The 18883-nt window shown below is 39.1% G+C and overlaps 1 non-coding gene across 1 annotated transcript; it reads left to right on the top strand.

Annotated features, from left to right (window-relative positions):
• Window positions 1–14719: 14719 nt before the first annotated feature.
• On the top strand, window positions 14720–14829 carry LOC112534472. The gene has a single exon (XR_003078759.1). It is a non-coding gene; the product is annotated as a small nucleolar RNA R71 (small nucleolar RNA).
• Window positions 14830–18883: the final 4054 nt, after the last annotated feature.

Below are 18883 nucleotides of genomic sequence, written 5' to 3'. Positions count from 1 at the left end.
AACAGTCTTTGCTGGAGGAAAGTACTTGTAGAGAAATCTCTCAGCTAACGATCTCCATGTCGTGATAGTGTTGGCTGGGAGCGATTGCAACCATCTTTTTGCTCAGTCCCTCAGAGAGAAAGGAAACAGCCTCAACCGAATGGCATCATCAGTGATGGGCTCTTTATGCAACCTACACCTAAGGTAGTGAACCTACCGATGCAGCCTAGCACAAGTGAGTATCAAGGTCGTATCCCTGGAGATCGGGTGAACCTAGAGTTACTACTGTTTGCTATGTTATCTAGTCTGAAATAGGGTGTGAAAGTTCTAACGTACCAGCTAATGGTTATGAGTGCAAATAAGTAAATGAAGAACAACGGACAATCAAAAGACAATTGCAAAGAGAGAAACAAACCCAAAAGGGAGCCTAAGTGATGGAATTTTAAAAATGGATTGTATGGATTGCCGATCTTGCTTACCCGTTGCCTAAATCCCTGAATTGAATCCCGGTTCCTCTCTCGAGCTTACCGGATTCCTAAACTGCACTAACCTAATGGAATCTCTTCCTAACGGATTACAGATTAGCATTAAGTATGATTTAAAACTATTAAGAGTTATTAGTTCTTAATCCGTGAGTAAATCAACCTTATCTCTAAGTTTAACTACCAATCCTTACTATTCAATGTCCGGTTGTAACAAGCATTTCTCCAATGTCAAGAAACAACCTAATAAACAATTAATCCAACGTCTGGTCGAACTGAATCAAACTTTTATTCTTTGAATAGCAAGAAGATTGCAAGAATGACAATTATAAAAACTAACAATTAAGCATAATCCATCAACAAAGGTGAACCCTAATGGATTCAATAGATCTAGCTACTCATGTTCATGGTTAAAGCAATTAGGGAACAAAATAAGGAAAAACAAATTAAAGGCATGTACACCCTTCTCTTTCAAGGCTGAATGAGAAACCCTAAAATTGAATATTCAGAAAGTCTCAAACCTTAGTTTGCCTCTTGAATGCTCCCAAAGTTTGTCTTGATCTTCAATTCGATGTTGGAACAAGTGAAATCCCTCAATCGATTCGAAATTTTTTATCTCTCAAGGTCTACAATTGAGGTATAGGAAAATAATTGATTAAGTGTGTGTCTTGGAATTGAGTCCAAAAATCGTCTCTCTCCAAAAGAACTCAAAATTGCCTATATAGTTGATTCGGCATAGGGTCGGTGTGATGATCGGCAGTGAGTCCAGGATGTGATGATTCGGCCTGGCCGAGTCAGACGGTGCTGGTCTGTGGAGTCTGTTGTGTTGACTCCTTCCAAGCGTGCCCAAGCCCGGTCTTTGGACCACCACGGACCCGTCTTTGAGCCATGGTGGCTAAAGAAGTCGTCTTGAAATGGCACAATTAGGGATAGCCTCTTGGCTTGGTAATTCAACACGGTAGGGTCCGGCAGTACTCGACCCTGGGTCTTGAGTTCTCACCCCAGTTTGATGATTTTGGTCCGTAATCACACGTATTTCCCTCGATTATTGATGGTGTCCTTGAAAATGACTGAAGCGAGAAAGGAAGCAAAGGCGGTGGATTCTAGCATAAAGCGGGATAATCATGCATAAAAATGTAAGCGGTCGGGCATGAAAACATGTGTAACCAATGATGCTTATCAAATTACCCCACACTTAAACTTTTGCTTATCCTCAAGCAATCAACAACTCACTCCTCAAACATATACCAAATAACTCAATCAAATGCATTGCAAGAGGTTAGCTCAAAACAAATTTCAAAACTCCATAATGATTTTTCCCAAAATCCCCAAATCACTAAATCCTTAAGAGAGAGAACAAACTTAATAAAGTTGCTAAAGTTAAAATGATAAACCATCTAAATTGAGAAATTGAGAACCATGCCTCACAAGATGTCACTCAAAACACACAAGTGTATATAGGTGAAAGAAGATCGCCAAGCTCTCAATGCAACAATACAGAAAAAGTGCTTACCATAGGCTTGCTTATAGATCCAATCTCCACTACTACGAAATAATCAATAATCATGATCAAAGGGTCTTAAGCCAGGTTGTAATGGGGTTAAGGTAGGGTACGTATAAATATGGAAAGTAGGCTACAAGTTGCTGGAAGTTAAGCAAGTAATGCAAGAAAGTAACGAAGGATCAAGTGTTGTACCAAAATGAACACTAAGTTGCTCTAAAAATAAGATGATGCTCAAAATGAACTAAATTAATACTCTTTTGTTTTTTTTTATTGAATATATATATACTATGTATATATATTACAACAGCTTATGTAGGGGTTATTGGTTATTGACACATACAATAAGACTGAATATCAATTTTTTTTTTTTTAATTGAAGGGAGCATCTATGAAAAATCTAGCAACTTAGTGAAATATATGATTGCAGATTGATCCAAAATAAAATGCAGCATAAACTTACATAATTTCCAGCAACAATGGTAGAAAGAATGGTCAGTCCATAATCCCAAATGCATGCCAAATTGTGGGACCGACATCGAGAACTCCCTTCCTCCAAGCCTCGAAATAAATTGCATCAGCCGATGCTTGTGATCCGTTGCCGCAGGAAGAAGGTGCCGAGGAACTCGATCGTAAGCTCACTAGGTTGGCTCAATGATGTCAAAAATCTCGTGACACGCATGTAGTCTCGAATAAAGGTGTGCACATCTTGAGCCAATCCCACTCTCTCTAGTGGATGTGAAGTCTATGCAACGGCCCGCCATCACTTGCTTCCATCTCATGACTTGGAATCTACTTTCATTGTCTCAGATTAGGGAATGTCCACAATGGATGACGGCCAGTGTGGATGGGTTCACAACAGTGCTTTCCGAGGCCTGACTATTTGGCTTGTTGTGGTGGAGGTGGAAGTGTCAGGTCGGTCTCCGTGGTCTTTGTGGAGGAAGACTTTCCTTCACCACGCGATCGCTTCGGTAGCGACGCTGCTTCAGCTTGCTTTCTACGAGATTTATCGCGGTCCGTCATATCACCTAATGCAACGAATTATTAGTTTTTTTTTGTAAGAATTCAAGTTAATGAAAGAAATAATCTACCGAATCAACAGCATAATGATTATAATTCGACTAACCAAAAACTTGTATAAACTAATAAGCCGATACATACCAATCTAATTTATCGTGAACCAGCAATTGCAATTTAAGTCTAAACATTGTTCATGCTTTGCATGCTGTAGGCACATTTTATTTCCACCAAAACCCCACACTTATCATTTTCATAACCGACTACACTACAAACATAACAACTAATGTAAATTAACCTAACCAAGGTCATATGGTTACAATATAAAGCCACCAAGATATCCTAGCATGTCCTAACAAAAGTATATGCATAAAATAGAAGTCAAATCAAAATTAAATTAAAAAAAAATAAAGCAACAAATGAAGAGACTTACCTGAGTTTGCTGAGGAAAGTGAGAAGGGTGAGATAAGGGTATAAGAACAACACCTTTGAGCTAAGAAAAACAAAAGGGAAGCAAAATTTTCAGAGGCCTCCCCTTCTTATAGGCACGTGGTCGACACGGGTGAGGGTAAGGCCGTGCTGACCAGCACGGCTAGGACTCAGCCCGTGCTGAGCCTTTAGCCTTCTTGTGATGCACCTTGGCACGGGCAGTGGCACGGCCGTGCTCACCAGCACGGCATGGGGTTGTATCCCGTGATGCCTTCGGAAGACGTGACCATTTATTCTCTATCCTTCAACACGGGCTTGACTCTGGACGTGCTCCTCAGCACGGCCTGGTGTAGTAGCCCGTGATGGCCACGGAAACCGTGATGAAACGGGGTGTTTCTGGGCTTTCCTTTGCCATCTCGAGTCGTCTTGCTCCATACCTGTATTTAACACATATACGCACGTAATTAGATCATAGAACAAGTAGATATGGTCAAACGGAAGAGTCTGTCCTCTCCGATTACATAAGTCTAAAAAATTAAAAACCCTAATTACTGTTAAGCAACTATAATAAAGTCAAAGGAAAATAATGAAACAATCACAACTAATTAAAAACATGAAAGTATAATCCAAGTCGAATGTATAGAAGTGCTTATTTATTTATTTAGCAGAGTCTTAAGCTTGACTCATTCGGATCACCCTTCCTGTGCATACAAAGCCAAGTCAACTCGTTGCTCACTAATCAACGAGTTACAATAGTATCGCTTTAGCCGATGGCCGTTCACTTTGAACTCTCCCTTCTCTGGATGATGCAACTCTACCACTCCATATGGAAAGACTTGTCTGATCTGAAATGGTCCAGACCAACGAGTCTGCAGCTTTCCGGGAAACAGACGAAGGCGAGAGTTGTAAAGCAACACTCGATCCCCAACCTGAAACTCCTTAGGCTCACGAATCCTTTGATCATTCCATTTCTTAGTCCTTACTTTGTAAGTTGAGGAGTTTTCGTACGCCTGCTGGCGCCACTCATCTAGCTCACTCACCGCCATTGTCGCTCCTTACACTGCGAATCAATATCAAAGTTACAAGTTCGAAGGCCCAAAGTGCCCTATGCTCTAACTCAACAGTGTAAATGACATGACTTTCCATAAACAAGGCGATAGGGCGTAAAACCTATAGATGTCCTAAAAGCGGTCCTAAACGCCCACAATGCATCATCTAACTTAAGGGTCCAAATTCTTCCCACCGGTACTAACGGTTCTCTCTAAAATACGTTTAATATCCCTATTAGTTACCTCAACCGCCCCACTAGTCCTGGGGGTGATAGGGAGTAGAGAATCAATGAGTAACTCCGCATCGCTTAAGTACTTTCTCTAATTGGGCGCTATGAAATGTGTTCCTCTATCACTAATAACGCCCCTAGGTATGCCAAACCTAGCAAACAATCGCCATGAATCCGCAGACAACCCTCAGATCATCGTTGGCTACCAGAGCTTCAAGCCACTTAGAGAAATATTCAACAACGAACCGAATGTACTTATTACCATATGAAGAGGGAAAGGGTCCCATGAAGTCGATGCCCCAAACATCAAAAATCTCAACGACTTGCACACTAGTTTGGGGCATCTCATCACGAGAAGAGATATTACCTGCTAGCAAGGGTCACAAACCCTGAACAAATTTCCGTGCATCTTGGAAGAGCGTAGGCCAATAGAATCCTACCTCTAACACCTTCCTCACTGTATGGTTTGTCATGATGACCTCTAGTGGGTCCCTCATGGCAATGCTTCAATATTTGGAGAGTCTCTTCGCCATATACACAGCGAATCACCCCGATCTGCACATACTTTAAACAAAAGGGATCTTCCCAAATATAGTATTTCAAATCAGCGAAAGAATTTCTTCTTTTCACGATAAGTCATACCCTTCGGTACAACCCTAGCAACCAAATAGTTAGCATAATCAAAACCAGGGAGTATCGTATACACCGAGTGACATATAAATGTTCTTCCGGAAATCGATCATCTATGGCCGTCTCATCAAGTGCATCCAAGTGAGGATTTTCCAATCTCGATAAATGGTCCACGCCGGATTCTCCGTGCCCTTCTTATCCTTGATCTCGACATCAAATTCCTGTAACAAAAGAATCCACCGAATCAATCTCGGTTTCGCATCATTTTTTCAGGAATAAGTACCTCAACGCCGAGTGGTCCGTGAAGACAATGGTTTTCGAGAGGACGAGGTATGATCTAAACTTGTCGAAGGCGTAAACAACAGCCAATAACTTCTTCTCCTGTGGTGGTGTAGTGTTCCCCGGGCCTCGCCAAAGTCTTGCTAGCGTAGTAAATGGGTTGGAACTTCTTTCCAATCCTCTGTCCAAGCATAGCTCCAACTGCATAATCACTAGCATCGCACATCAGTTCAAAAGGCAGCCCCCAATGAGGAGAATTCACGATTGGGGCTGTAGTTAGAAGTTTCTTAAGTAACTCATAAGCTGCCAAGTATGCATCATCAAAAATAAAAGGTATATCTTTAACTAACAATTAAGTGAGAGGCCTAGCAATCTTAGAAAAATCTCTAATAAATCTCCTATAAAACCCTGCATGGCCCAGAAAACTCCTAACAGCCTTAACAGAACTAGGAGGAGGTAGCTTAGATATTACTTCTACCTTAGCTCTATCCACCTCCATCCCAGCCTGAGAGATCTTATGCCCCAAAACTGTAACACCCCCATCACATGCTAACCAATAAACATTAGCCAGGAAGCATACAAGCGTCGTAGAATATATACTACAGGTAAATAGGTCAATATGTAGGTTGTTAAGAATTCAGACACAAGGTTATTAACATATAAACATATGATTATACTTAAACATCATTTAACAAGTATTTCAAGCATCTTCTTATGCCTTATAAGGCATACTTCCATATATATCATATAACTGCATACAAAAATGCATCAGGAGGAGACTTCACAAAACTGGCCCAACTTGACAGAACTGCTAAAAGCTAGACTTCGCATACAACCAACGGATGCACTACTATTTACAAACCTGAAAAGAAAAATTTTGGAGAGGGGTGAGCATCCAGTAAATAAATAATCAACATAATCTATATCACATACACTTAATACAATTTCCACCCAATCACAAAACTTTCCATGATATTCATAGTTTAGGTATAAAGTCATACCATTCTACTCAATTCATTACAACCATCATAGAAGAAATACAATTCAACAATTATGGTTAGTTCTCACGGCTTGTGGATCCCTTTAATGTGCTGCTCCGCCTCATCCTCACATATCACACACGTAAGTCGCCTCGCCTCATCTCACATTATACACTTTTATAGCCTCTCTAGGCTTTAGCCTCCCAAGGCTTTATATATATATATATTTTTTCACGGGGGAATCCACCATTCACATGCACATATGCACTTAACATCACAATTCAATCATTTCACTTATATCATATTTCAGCAATAACAATTGTTCTACTCAACACCAATCAATTCCATCTCACCATTCAAACATAAACAATATTAAGCAAACGCAACCATTTGCGAACATTTGATTAAATATATGAACATAGCAAATATTAACTATTTACTTACTCAAAATATACTTATTCCTTTAGCATATAAGAACCTCCTTTCTCCACAACTTCCTTTCCGAGGCCTTTGAGTACTGTCAACACATTCATCAATTCACATTTCATGCATATTACAAATATTCATGTAAATGCGAGTTCTAATGCATTACGAGATCATCCCCTCTCTAATTCATAGGTCTAACTCTTCCTCTAAGACTCTCAATTCACTGTTTTAATATCCTATAAACATTTCCCATCTAGTTAAATACCAATTTAACTCAAATTAACATCAATAAATTGCATAAAACTAATCTCCAACATTTCGCTTTCTAGACGAATTTAGTACCAAGGTATATTTATTGCTGGGCAAAATTGGCTTAATACAAAAATCTCATATTAAATAGACATATCCATTTATGCTGCCTAGTTTCATCTCCAAGAAGAATTACTCAATTCCGACTTCTATAGATTTAATTATTTTCAAATTCACCGAGCAAGGGTCATACAAATTTAGTTGTACCCGAAAGCAGTAACTGTTTGCTCAATTTAAGCAACCAAAACGGCAAAAATAGCAAAACTACAAAGTTATAGAGGACTCATTAAAATTTCCATAGACACCAATTAAGCTTAATTTGGACTTATATAACCCATGTTATGCCTAAAATACAGAACATTAAGGTTGCTGGAATTTTGACAGTTTTCTATCTTAACATACTTAAACTTAAATCAAGCTTAATCTTTATGCAATCATTCAATACTCTACTAATTCATGATAATTAGACCTTTAATTAATCAATGAGAGCATGAAATGAAGTTTTTCCAATTTGTAATCAAGAACCCTAATGACAAATTAATAACACTCAAGTAACAACTTACCAATTTCAGCTTTTGGGTTGCTAATATGCTTAAATCCTTTAGCTTTAGGTTGGCTCCTTCAATAGTTAGCAAAATCCTATCTTAATCTTAAGTTTTTCTAGGTATTCCACTCCTCTCTCTTATTCCAAATTTTGTGTTTTTGGCCATGTACGAATTTTAGAGAAATGAAGAGGTAAAATGAGCTTGCTCATGGTTCCAATTTCCAATATTCCTCTCTTAATGCCACCACCTACTAAACTATTTTTATCACCCTAAATTAATTCTTACTAAACATATATAGGTACTAACTTTTAATTGTATCTTTTAAGTCCAATCTATTTACCCAACCTTCAACTATTGGTTCAATTAAGTCTTAAGGCTTAATACACATAACCCAAGTACTTAATCAACTTATCTAAATTAATAATCTAATATCATGCTTCTTATTCTCTACTTATAATTAATATATATCTGTTCTCATAAAATAAAAATATCATTGATATACCATCATATGCCCAATGATTAAATGTAAATGCACATAACATGGATGATGAGAAAATGCAGTGCTTACAACTCTCCCTTCCTTAAGAAATTTTGTCCCCGAAATTTTAACAACTCACCAACATTGCAATGGAATAGATGCGGATACTTCATCTCATATGCTCTTCCACTTCCCAAGTTGCTTCTCTTGGTGAATGATGACTCCACTTAATTTTGACCATAGGAATGTCTTTCTTTCTCAATTTCTTAACCCTTCGATCAAGAATTTCTACTCGGCTCTTCCACATATGTCAACTTTTCCGTGATTTCTATCTCCGGCTCCGGAATGATATGACTAGGATCCGATCTATATCGCCTTAACATAGAAACGTGAAAATATCATGAATAGAAGATACTGTAGGTAATGCTAACCTATAAGCCAATGGTCCAACTCTTTCAATAATTTCATAAGGTCCTACATACCTCGGACTCAATTTCCCTTGTTTACCAAACCTTAATATTCCTTTCCATGGTGATACCCATAAGAAAACTTTATCACCCACAATATATTCTATTTCCCTTCGATGCAAATCAGCATAACTCTTTTATGCATCTGTGCTACTTTCAAATTCTTTTTAACTATCTCTATTTTATCCACTGTTTCTTGTACCAATTCTGGACCTTCAAGCTATCTTAAACCTTCAACATCCCAGCATACTGGACTTCTACATTTCCTCCCATACCTTTTCATAAGGAGCCATACCGATACTAGAATGAAAACTATTGTTATCGCAAATTCCATCCTGGTATGTAATCATCCCAGTTTACCCTTGAACTCAAGTGTGCAAGCCCTCATCATATCTTCTAATGTCCGAATAGTTCTTTCCGATTGCCCATCCTGTTTGAGGGATGAAAAGTCAGCACTGAAATGAAGCTTAGTACCATATGCTTTCTGCAAACTCTCCCAGAAACGAGAAGTAAATCTGGGATCCCTATCTAATACAATAGATATAGGCACACCATGCAATCTAACAATCTCGGAAATATACAATTCAAAGCAAGTTTATCAAGTGAATCATTTTGCTTCACAGGTAAGAAATGAGCACATTTAGTAAGTCGATCAACAATTACCCAAATAGCATCATGCTTGTTAAATGTACGCGGCAATCCCATAACAAAATCCATAGTAATCTTATCCCACTTCCACACAGGGTATAGATAAAGAATGAAGTTTACCTGCAGTGCCTCGGTGCTCTCCTTTCACTTGCCGACATGTCAAACACTTACTCACAAATTCTACCACATCCTTCTTCATTGCTCGGCCACCAATAATAAGGCTTCAAATTTTTGTACATTTTGGTACTTCCAGGATGCATTGCATAAGGTGCATAGTGCGCTTCATGCATGATTTCCTTTCTCAAATTTCCTACATCAGGTACACATACACGATTTCTATTCAATAACACACCATCATCTTTCAACACAAATTGTGTATTCTTTCCTTCTTGTACTCTACCCTTCATCCTTTGCAAATAAGAATCTTCACACTGTGCATCTTTAATTTTATCTCCAATCAAAGGCTTTACTTGTAATGTGGCTAACAGATCATCGTCATAAACATAAAACTTCACATCCATAGCTCTAAGTGCAACTAAATATTCTACATTGTAACAAATCATACTTGAAAAATTTTGGAGAGGGGTGAGCATCCAGCTCAGTAAATAAATAATCAACATAATCTATATCACATACACTTAATACAATTTCCACCCAATCACATAACTTTCCATGATATTCATAGTTTAGGTATAAAGTCATACCATTCTACTCAATTCATTACAACCATCATAGAAGAAATACAATTCAACAATTATGGTTAGTTCTCACGGCTTGTGGATCCCCTTTAATGTGCTGCTCCGCCTCATCCTCACATATCACACACGTAAGCTGCTCCGCCTCATCTCACATTATACACTTTTATAGCCTCTCTAGGCTTTAGCCTCCCAAGGCTTTATATATATATATATTTTTTTCACAGGGGAATCCACCATTCACATGCACATATGCACTTAACATCACAATTCAATCATTTTACTTATATCATATTTCAGCAATAACAATTGTTCTACTCAACACCAATCAATTCCATCTCAGTCATTCAAACATAAACAATATTAAGCAAACGCAACCATTTGCGGAACATTTGATTAAATATATGAACATAGCAAATATTAACTATTTACTTACTCAAAATATACTTATTCCTTTAGCATATAAGAACCTCCTTTCTCCACAACTTCCTTTCCAGGCCTTTGAGTACCTGTCAACACATTCATCAATTCACATTTCATGCATATTACAAATATTCATGTAAATGCGAGTTCTAATGCATTACGAGATCATCCCCTCTCTAATTCATAGGTCTAACTCTTCCTCTAAGACTCTCAATTACTGTTTTAATATCCTATAAACATTTCCCATCTAGTTAAATACCAATTTAACTCAAATTAACATCAATAAATTGCATAAAACTAATCTCCAACATTTCTGTTTTCTAGACAGAATTTAGTACCAAGGTATATTTATTTCTGGGTAAAATTGGCTTAATACAAAAATCTCATATTAAATAGACATATCCATTTATGCGTCTAGTTTCATCTCCAAGAAGAATTACTCAATTCCGACTTCTATAGATTTAATTATTTTAAAATTACTGAGCAAGGGTCATACAGCTAGTTGTACCCGAGCAGCAATTTGTTTGCTCAATTTAAGCAACCAAAACGGCAAAAATAGCAAAATCACAAAACTACAAAGTTATAGAGGACTCATTACAATTTCCATAGACACCAATTAAACTTAATTTGGACTTATATAACCCATGTTATGCCTAAAATACAGAACATCAAGGTTGCTGGAATTTTGACAGTTTTCTATCTTAACATACTTAAACTTAAATCAAGCTTAATCTTTATGCAATCATTCAATACTCTACTAATTCATGATAATCAGACCTTTAATTAATCAATGAGAGCATGAAATGAAGTTTTTCCAATTTGTAATCAAGAACCCTAATGACAAATTAATAACACTCAAGTAACAACTTACCAATTTCAGCTTTTGGGTTGCTAATATGCTTAAATCCTTTAGCTTTAGCTTGGCTCCTTCAATAGTTAGCAAAATCCTATCTTAATCTTAAGTTTTTCTAGGTATTCCACTCCTCTCTCTTATTCCAAATTTTGTGTTTTTGGCCATGTACGAATTTTAGAGAAATGAAGAGGTAAAATGAGCTTGCTCATGGTTCCAATTTCCAATATTCCTCTCTTAATGCCACCACCTACTAAACTATTTTTATCACCCTAAATTAATTCTTACTAACCATATATAGGTACTAACTTTTAATTGTATCTTTTAAGTCCAATCTATTTACCCAACCTTCAACTATTGGTTCAATTAAGTCTTAAGGCTTAATACACATAACCCAAGTACTTAATCAACTTATCTAAATTAATAATCTAATATCATGCTTCTTATTCTCTACTTATAATTAATATATATTTGTTCTCATAAAATAAAAATATCATTGATATACCATCATATGCCCAATGATTAAATGTAAATGCACATAACATGGATGATGAGAAAATGCAGGCGTTACAAAAACAATCCCCTCTCTCACCATGAAATGGCATTTTTCCCATTTTAGTACCAAGTTAGCCTCAATACACCTAGCTAACATGCGCTCAAGGTTTGCCAAACAAAGAGAGAAAGAATTACCAAAAACAGAGAAGTCATCCATAAATACCTCCATAGACTCCTCAATCATGTCCTCAAAAATAGCCATCATGCACCGCTGAAATGTAGCCGGTGCATTGCAGAGTCCGAATGGCATCCGTCTATAAGCAAACATCCCATAAAGGCAGGTGAAGGTAGTCTTCTCTTGGTCCTCAGGTGCAATAGGAATCTGAAAGTAACCTGAAAAGCCATCAAGAAAACAATAAAACATGTGACCTGCTAAACGTTCAATCATCTGATCAATAAAAGGAAGAGGGAAATGGTCCTTCCGAGTTGCATCATTAAGCCTACGGTAATCAATGCATACTCGGAAGCCTGTTACCGTCCGAGTCGGGATCGGCTCATCCTTCTCATTCCTTACCACTGTGATGCCTCCCTTCTTGGGTACAACCTGCATAGGACTAACCCACGAACTATCAGAAATGGGATATATTAAACCTGCATCAAGAAGTTTAATTACCTCCTTCTTTACCACTTCTTTCATGTTCGGATTGAGTCATCTTTGAGGCTGAACAACCGGCCTGAAACTGTCCTCCAATGAAATCTTATGAGAGCAGAAACTTGGATTTATGCCCGGGATATCGGCTATATTAAAAGCAAAGGCCTTCTTGTACTTCCTTAGAACTTCCAACAGCATGGCTTGTTCTTCAGGAGTTAGATCGGCTGCTATGATTAATGGTAAGCGCTTCTCTTCATCCAGGAAGGCATAAACCAAGTGGCTCGGTAACTCCTTCAGTTCTAAGACTGGTGGGTCCTCGAATGAAGTCTTTACTTTCTGCACCCCAGACCTGTCAAGAAAAAGATAGGGATCAGTTGACAAGCTCGGCTCAAAAGCCAATAAAACAGCGAGTTGCTCCAACACTTGCTCGTTGGACAACTCCTCCTCATCCCTCGTACTATTGCTACTTGCAAAAGGTCGAACATAAAATTTCTTGCAAATGGGACTCAACCACATCATCAATCACATCAATAGAATATACGATTATCATAGTCCGATCTCATGGAAGTGGCTAGGTCAAAGGTAATGGTCTCATCATCAACTCTAAGCTTAAGCTTTCCATCGCTTACATCGATAACAGCCCTCGATGTAGCTAGGAAAGGCCTACCCAGGATAAGAGGCACAGTGCTCTCACCCTCCATATCCATTACCACAAAATCCACAGGAAAGATAAATTTATCTACCTTTAGAAGTACATCTTCAACAATACCTCTAGGAATTTTAACAGTCCTATCTGCTAACTGAACACTCATCCTAGTAGGCTTAGGTTCATGCAACCCTAATTTGGCAAATAAACTAGTGGGCATTGAGTTAATGCTAGCTCCTAAATTAGCCAATGCACCACTAATTGATAAATCACCAATCATACAAGGGATAGTAAAACTCCCTGGATCTCGCCGCTTGAGTGGCAGTTTGTTCTGGAGAATAACTGAACACTCCTCATTAAGCACCACCTGACCAAGATCCTCCAACTTCCTCTTGTTGCTCAAAATCTCCTTTAAAAACTTGGCGTACTTTGGCATCTGTGAAATTGCCTCAACAAAAGGTAAGTTAATTTTCAGCTGCTTAAATAAGTTAAGAAACTTACTGTATTGCTTGTCCACCTTATCCTGCCTCAACCTTGCAGGATATGGAACCGGGGGCTGATGCTCATGCAGTCTCTTTGCTGTATTCTTTCATTCTCTCATTCTCTACCACCTCAAGGTCTGGTCCTTCCTTAGCTGGCTCGACCTGCATGATTGTATTATCCTTATCAGCTAAAGGCGAAGAACCAATCAATTTCTTACCTGAACGCAAGGTGATAGCCTTGCAATGCTCCCTCGGGTTTGACTCTGTAGTGCTAGGGAGCGATCTTGGAGGTCTCTCTGAAAGCATCTTAGAAATTTGGCCAATTTGAGTCTCCAAGTTCTGAATTGAGGCGTGCTGATTCCTAAGTGCACTATCAGTCTGCTGGAATCTCGTTTCCGTAGACGTCATAAACTTCATCATAAGCTCCTCTAAATTTGACTTCTTTTCTTGTGGAGGAGGAGCTTGTGTAGGCCCAGCTGGTTGTTGCTGTGGCTGTTGATGAAGTCTTTGAAAACCTGGCGGACCCTGGGCATTATTGTTCCTCCAACTGAAATTGGGATGATTGCGCCATCCAGGGTTGTATGTATTGTTTGTAAGGGTTCTTCATCGCCTTGGGGCATTCCCGTATAATCAACTGTTCAACATCGGAAGACATAGCGAATTAGATGGAAAACTAGTAGAAGATGAAGCAAATATACCTCCCGCGATGCGATTTACCTTTGTAATGCGGGCCACCACAAAACTTCATGACCAACGTTATTTGTATGAGCCGGCATCTGAGTTGGTCGATCTTCTTAGCTAGAAGCTCCACTTGGTACCAAGGCTGTAGAGTCCACTTGGTTGACCACTCGCTCTTCTTGGTCGGCTCCTAGAGGATTGCCAACGATAGTTGTTCATGGCCATTTCCTCTATCAAGTTCCGAGCACGCCGGGCGTCTTATTGTTTAGCGCCCCACTGCAGCATCCACCATCGCCTCGTTGCAAGGTTCAACCCATTGTAGAAGGTCAGAACCTGCATCCACACTGGCAATCCGTGATGTGGGCAGCATCTCAAAAGATCCTTAAACCTCTCCCATGCATCGTACATGCTTTCATCATCAAACAGCACAAAAGAAGATATGTCATTTCTCTCAAGGTCTACAATTGAGGTATAGGAAAACAATTGATTAAGTGTGTGTCTTGGAATTGAGTCCAAAAATCGTCTCCTCTCTAAAAGAACTCAAAATTGCCTATATAGTTGATTCGGCATGGCGGTCTAGGTGTGATGATTCAAACAGTGGTGTCCAGTCATGATGATTGACCTAGATCAGCGATCTTGAATCTTGACTCCTTCCAAGCCGTGCCCAAGCCGGTGCTTTGAGCCACCACAGGCCGTCTTTGGAGGCCGTGTGGCTCTGTCGTCTTGAAATGGCACAATTGGGGATAGCCTCTTGGTAATTTAGCACGACCGGAGTCCAGGCCGTGCTCAACCCTCGGGGTGCTAGTTCTCACCCAATTTGATGGATTTTGGTCCGTAATCACACGTATTTCCCTCGATTATTGATGGTGTCCTTCAAAAATGACCTGAAACGAGAAAGGAAACAAAAGACAGGTGATTCTAGCATAAAACGGGATAATCATGCATAAAAATGTAAACAGTCGGGCATGAAAACATGTGTAGTATGATGCTTATCAATCAGTTGTTCCATTTATCTTGAAGGTGTCGCAGATATCTAAGAAGTTGGCGATGTGAGCATTTGGGTCCTTGCTCATCAGCTCCAAATTGTACACTATTTTGCATCATCTGTATCACATTCGGCATTATTTCAAAATTGTTGGCTGCCATAGGTGGTCATAATATACTCGTCTGTGTATCCTCAAGAGAAAGTCTAGCAAACTCGTACATAGTTCTGGTTTCATCCGCAACCCAATTGTTATCCCCCTTCCTTGCTGGTCTATTCAGAGTAGCTTCAAACTCTATCCGCGCCTCCTCTTCTTCTTGCATATGCTTCCTCAATAAATAGAGGGATCGCTCTGATTCAACAAGAGGGTCTATAGTAGTAGCATTAGAGCTTTTGGTCATAAACTACCTGAAATGGATACAAAGCAACCGAAGAACACAAGAATAAATACAATACTAAAGAATAAATAAAAAAATTGAAAGGACAAGGAAAATAGAAATAGCTAGATTAACAAAAAAAACACAAATTCAATCTAGTTCACATAAAAATTTCCCCAGCAACAGCGCCAAAAACTTAATGGGCTATTTGTGTAGCTAAAATCTAAGGCAGTGAACCTATCGATGCAGACTAGCACAACTGGTAAGTATCAAGGTCGTATTCTCGGGAAAGGGTGATCCTAGACCTACTGCAGCATTGATGTGCGTAAAATACACACATTTAAATGGGGTTTTTAAGGTTGATTTTATGTACATTTGGATGTGAATTGGTCCCAACACTCACCCTATGCGTCTATTTGTGTGCATTAGGTCCAAAAGAAGTCAAAGAATGATAAAGGGAAGAATTGGACGTCAAAGTTGCCGAAACAAGTCAAGTTAGCGCATGAGGAAGCTGAACACGGTCGTGTTGGTTTTAACACTTGCCGTGTTCCCAACACGGGCACCAAAATGGGCTGTGTTGGGTGCATTTGACAACAGGAAAAAGAAGCGTTAAGGAGCACGACCATAGAGAGTAACACGGCCATCAGCACGAGGCCGTGATCCCAACACGCCCACCAATACCAGGCCGTGTTCCTAACACAGGCATCAACACGGCCATGTTTGCGGCAGCTGGACAAATTAATTTAAAAGAAATGAAAGAGGAAAATGCTATCCAAGTAGGGTTAGGACATCTCAAACTCATTTTTTCCCTCTCTAAGGGTTTTTTGAGCTGGAACTAAGGAAAAAGGAGACTTGGACCAAGGTTTCAATTGGATTCTCTTCGAAGATTGAAGATTGGCGAGGATTGTTGATTGGTTTCAATCCGAGTAAGAGGAATAAGAATCGATCCAAGATTGGGCAAGAGGAATTGGAGCTATTTACTCTCATCCAAGGGTGTATTCGGGTTTCTCTACTTTTAGTCATTTTTGTAATTAAAATCTTGTGGGTTTTGATAATGAACATGATTAGCTAAACTTGTTAACCCATTGGGGTTCTTTATCTAGGGATTTTTTGTACTTAACTTTTGAATTGAATGTATTTATTGTCAATATTGGTTTGCAATTGAAATGCTTATTGATTTGTTCTTCATATCTTGTTGAATGATTTTTGAAATTTGAATGTTCTTGAGAAAGATGTTTAGATTTGAATTGTCCTTTGCAACCTAGAATAGAATTCGCCTAGAGATAGGGTGTTCGTTCTATCGGATTGAGAATTAACAACTCTCAATAGTGTTAAATGGTACATAATGCTAATTTGGATAATTAGAGTTTGGAAGAGATTTCAACCTAATTAATCTAAGTTAAGATGTTAGTGTCCTTGAGAAAGGCATTAATTGTGTAGAGATTTTCCCACGAAAATTGAATTCAATCAATCAATTCCATCTTTAGTTTCCAATCCCTAGAGACAAGAATTCCCAAGGGGTTATTCCTTTACTTGAATTAATCCTTCCCTAGTAGCCGTAGTTAGACAACAATTAGACTAGTTATTAGTTAATTTAGGAATTATTCATCAACGCCATTTTTAAGATTAGATAACAGAGAAGATTGAGTAGGTTTAGGTGTTCTTTGGGGAATACGACACTTGGTACTCGCCGTTAGCTATACTCCACCGAGAGGTCGCTGCCTTAGGTCGTAGTCTTGCTTGACTTAGCAACCATCAAGTTTTTGGCGCCATTGCCGGGGAAACAGTTTTCTGTGAACTAAATTGAAATTTTGATATTTGTTAGTCTAGTCATTTCTCTTTTTGTTTATAGTTTGTTTTCTGTGTATAGTTTTTATTCTTATTTTATTTGTTGGTGTTGTTGTTCTTTGTTGTGCTCAGGTAGTTTATGACCAGGAGCGCTAATCTTGATCTTACAGAGCCTTTACCTCAACCCGAGCGCTCTCTTAGATTGCTACGGAGGTGTTTGTAGATAGTAAAGGAGGAGATTGGAGCAAAGATTCCTGTTCTTGGACCTAGTGAGATGGAGAACCATAATGCAAATGTAGGTGATAATGATAGGACCATATACGAGTTTACTAGGCCCTCTCTAGCAGGGACGCAAACTGGGATAGTGAGGCCTCCCATGGCGGCCAATAATTTTAAAATAAAGCCGAATGTGATCCAGATGATCCAGAATATGGTGCATTTTGGAGGATTGGCGAGCGAAGATCCGAACAAGCATATCGCCAACTTCTTGGAGATATATGATACCTTTAAGATCAATGGAATAACCAATGATGCAATACGGTTGAGGCTGTTTCCTTTTTCTTTGAGGGATAGAGCAAAAAGATGGCTGCAATCCTTGCCACCGAAAACGATCACTACCTGGACTTTTTTGGTTGAAAAATTTTTGAATAAGTATTTTCCTCTTGCTAAGACTGCTCAAATGCGAAATAACATATCTTCCTTTGTGTAGGGTGAAAGAGAATCAATGTACGAAGCTTGGGAGCGCTTCAAGGACTTGTTAAGGTATTGCCCACACTATGGTCTTCCTCTCTGGATGCAAGTGTAGACATTCTATAGTGGCATGAATACGGCCACTAGACAAATGGTAGATGCAGCTGCAAGGGGAGCTATCAATAGCAAAACACATGAGCAAGCCCAGGATTTGATAGAAGAGATGGCCACCAACACTTATTAGTGGCAAACTCCACGGGCTAGAGGTCCAAAGCCCGCTGTATATCGAGCTGAGGCAGATCCTACAGCAGCCTTGGCGGCACAAGTAGAGCTACTTTCTAAAAAGATAGAACAACTTCAGATGCCGGTCCAAGCAGCTCAGCCCGGATGTGAATTTTGTGGTGGACCGCATTACATCACCAATTGTAATGCAGGAGGTATGTTTGCATCTTCTATGCCTACTAATGTTTCTAACGTTGAGCATGTTGATTATGTAGGTAGGCAGCAGAATGATCCCTACAGTAGTATATACAACCTAGGGTGGAGGAATCATCCTAATTTTGGATGGAGGAATTCCAATAACCAAGGTCCATCAGGATATCAGAGGTTGCATCAGCAGCAACCTATGCATTCTGTTCCCCATCAACTAGGAGGTAGTCAAGAGAAGAAGCCTAGC

This window comes from Ricinus communis, chromosome 2 (assembly GCF_019578655.1).
Source record: "Ricinus communis isolate WT05 ecotype wild-type chromosome 2, ASM1957865v1, whole genome shotgun sequence".
Lineage (NCBI taxonomy): Eukaryota > Viridiplantae > Streptophyta > Magnoliopsida > Malpighiales > Euphorbiaceae > Ricinus > Ricinus communis.
This window is presented reverse-complemented; position numbering and strand designations above follow the sequence as displayed.